General features: G+C 48.7%; 1 pseudogene; it reads right to left on the minus strand.

Annotated features, from left to right (window-relative positions):
• Window positions 1-1,507: 1,507 nt before the first annotated feature.
• On the minus strand, window positions 1,508-2,536 carry LOC129464777 (nucleophosmin-like; annotated as a pseudogene).
• Window positions 2,537-3,701: the final 1,165 nt, after the last annotated feature.

Below are 3,701 nucleotides of genomic sequence, written 5' to 3' on the forward strand. Positions count from 1 at the left end.
AGGCTGGAGCTGGAGAGGAGACCCTCTCTTGCTCACCCAATGCTTCAGGTAGGAAGATACAGGAAATCCCTGACACATGGCAGCCCTCAGGTTCTCCTGGCTCCAGAGCAGCAGTTTCAGAGGAGGAAAGGGCCTCAGAGGAGTGTCTGGAACATGGGGAAACTGAGCCCAGAGTGATGGTGCTGTGCTTGAGTGATGGTGCTGTGTTTGAGGTCAGCAGGCACTTGAGCCCATGGGTGCCTCAATGGCTTTGACTGACATAGGGACAGAACTAACACACCAATGGCATTGCCTGCCTGAGTTTAAGGAGGCCCTGAAGGTGTGTGCACTCTGCTAGCTGCATTCAGCTCCATGCCACACCCAACCTGTCTAACCAAATGCACCACCCCCATTCACCAGTCTGTGGCTTTAAAGACTCAGGTGAGGTGGCTCACGCCTGTAATCCCAGCACTTTGGGAGGCCGAGGTGGGCGAATCACCTGAGGTCAGGAGTTGGAGACCAGCCTGGCCAACATAGTGAAACCCCATCTCTACTAAAAATACAAAAACTAGCCAGGTGTGGTGGTAGGCTCCTGTAATTCCAGCTACCTGGGAGGCTGAGGCAGAAGAATCACTTGAACCTGGGAGGCAGAGGTTGCAGTGTGCCAAGATCATGCCACTGCACTTCAGCCTGGGCTACAGAGTGAGACTCTGTCTCAGAAAAGGAAAGGAAAGGGAAGGGGAAAGGGAAGGGGGAAGGGAAGGGCTCAGGTGAGCTATTCCCCAACAGGCAGGTGAAGGTGCAGGCCACCATCTGCTGACTGCAAGTCTCTGAGATTCTCTGAGCTGCCGCGGGGGGAGAAAGGGAAAGTTGAAGGGGCTTCCAGAGGAAAGTGAGGGTCAGAGGCATTCGCTTTCAAGACTGAAGCAATTGTAAGAGTGTGGCAGGCAAAGGGGCAAAGTCTGAGGGGATTGAGTGAGAAAAAGTGGGAGAATCAAAAAAAATGCAGGGAGGAAAAGAAGGAAGGGAAGAAGAAAGGAAGGAAGGAAAAGGGTGGAAGGAAGTTAAAAATAGACAAATCTCCTTGCTCTTTATAGGTTATAAACACTTTCCCACACACTAGCTTTTTTTCTTTTTTTTTTTTTTTGAGACGGAGTCTCTCTCTGTCACCTAGGCTGGAGTGCAGTGGCGCCATCTTGGCTCACTGCAACCTCCGCCTCCCAGGTTCAAGCAATTCTCCTGCCTCAGCCTCCTGTGTAGCTGGGACTACAGGTGCTGGCCACCATGCACAGCTAATTTTTGTATTTTTAGTAGAGATGGGGTTTCACCATGTTGGTCAGGCTGGTCTCGAACTCCCGACCTCAGGTGATCCGCCTGCCTCAACCTCCCAAAGTGCTAGGATTACAGGCATGAGCCACCACGCCCAGCTTCTTTTTTTTTTTTTTTTTTTTTGTTCAAATATTTATTGAGCAGCTAAAGAGATACAAAGGTGATTTAAAACATGGTCAGAGGTCAGGCAAATGCACAAGTAATAGAAAGCAAAGGTCAAGTTTCACTGAATCACAGCAGTCAGAAGAAAGTGCTTTAGGGAATCAAGAGTGAGATTATTTCCAGCCTGAAGAGGCATGGGTGGCAAATCAGAAAAGGAGATTGAGATTAAAATAGAAGACTACAGTCTGGATTGCTGATGACACTCAATATGGGCTATATTTGTCTCTCCTTTTCCTTTTTCCCCATCTTTGGGCTTAATTTATCAGTAGTGCCCAGGACTGTTCAGTGTGCTTTTTCTATACTTGCTTGCATTTTTGCTTTGATATCTTCTACAGAACTAGGTCTTTTGGTATTTTAGGAGTTGTTTCCTGTTTTTCTGAAGGATTCTTGTCTTTTTGATCTTGGCGTTGATGGTGTTGAGTCTTTTCCATTCTGATTTGACTTTTGTGCATTTTTGGCTGAAGTATCTCGCATAGATTTCTCCACTGGCGATTTTTCTTCAGTTTCCTCATCATCAAAATCATCATCTTCTTCATCATCATCATCACCATCTTCATCATCAACTTCATCATGATCATCATCTTCATCAGCAGCAAGTTTTACTTGTTTCTGTGGAAACTTGCTACCACCTCCAGGGACAGATTGCTTTCCAGATATACTTAAGAGTTTCACACCCTCCTCCTCTTCATCTTCTGACTCTGCATCTTCCTCCACAGCTACTAAGTGCTGTCCACTAATATGCACTGGCCCTGAGCCATACTACAACCGTAAGACCACTGGTGGTGTGATTTCAAAGCCCCCAAGGGAAACCGTTGACTAAACAGACATTTTCAAAGTTGCCAGTGTTACTTCAATTGGACTGCCTTCTAATGCACTGCCTCTGCTTCAACAATGTGCAATCATCCTTTGCACCAGCCCATGAACTGACCGTTCTTAAAGATAACTGGTGCTCATTTTCGTCATTATCCACCTTAAAGTGATCATCTTTGTTGGCCTTAAGTTCACAACTGGAAAGATAGTTCCGGGGCCTCAGAGGACTCATGTGCATGTCCATCGAATCTTCCATCAGGTGGCGGCATACACTTAGGTGGTAGAGAAGGCGGATGGGGATAAACGACCACTGCTCAAGAGAACAGCTGCGCAGGATGGAATCACACCAGCACTTTTTTTTTTTTTTTTTTTGAGACAGGGTCTGGTTCTGTCACCCAGGCTGGAGTGCAGTGACATGACATGATCTTGGCTTACTGCAAACTCTGCCTCCCAGGTTCAAGCAATTCTCATGCCTCAACCTTCCAAATAACTGGAATTATAGGCGTGCACCACCACATCTGGCTAATTTTTGTATTTTTAGTAGAGACAGCATTTTACCAAGTTGGTCAGGCTGGTCTCAAACTCCTAGCCTAAAGTGATCCGCCCACCTCATTAGGCAGGCAGATCAGGTCCTGCTGGCTGGCCTTCGAAGTCCTGCTTTTAACTTAGCCCCATGTCTGGGATGGGGCCAAGTGAGGAGACCTCATGAGTCTAAACTAATCAATGCCCTGAAATGACATTTCTCTTATCAGTGGATCTTCTCCCTGGCTGCACTTCAGAATCCCTGGGGAGCTTTAGCAAATACCGTGGACAGGGCCTGTCCCCAGGGCTTCTGGAGCAGGGCTGGGGCCAGTGGTGGGGGTTCAAGAGCTCTGCAGGTGATTTTAATGAGCGGCCAGGGTTGAGACGGCCTCTGTGTGGCTGGCACATGGGAGGAGGTTGGCCAAGCCCACTGGAAGGATTCCGAGCAAGGACGTAGCTGAGTGACAACTACCTGACCAAGAGGCAGAAGATGGCAGCCACATGTCCACGTCCACAGACACGCTGATGTGCCCAGAGTCTTGCCTCTGACGCTTCCCATCCACACAGTGGGCACCTTCCGGAGCAATCTTTTCCAGGGTCATATGAAGAAGGAAGGCACGCAGGTGACAACCCCATTTTGGAAGGAATAAGATGTTCGGGGCACTTGTGATTGTTGGCCACGATGTCAAAGACTGAACCAGGTCCCTGCACACCTTTCAGAAAGCAGTAAAACGTCCCTATCGGGGGGTACCTGGGCATGAGGACGGGAGAGTGTGCTGCTTTGGGGAAGCAGCCATTTTCCTGCTGGGTTCACCTTGCACCCCCAAGAGTGGCCCCATTACTTTGACTGAGTGATGGAGTGACTATGGCCACAGGCTTCTGGGCCAGGCCCCCCAAGT

Source organism: Symphalangus syndactylus, chromosome 2, assembly GCF_028878055.3.
Source record: "Symphalangus syndactylus isolate Jambi chromosome 2, NHGRI_mSymSyn1-v2.1_pri, whole genome shotgun sequence".
Classification (NCBI taxonomy): Eukaryota; Metazoa; Chordata; class Mammalia; order Primates; family Hylobatidae; genus Symphalangus; species Symphalangus syndactylus.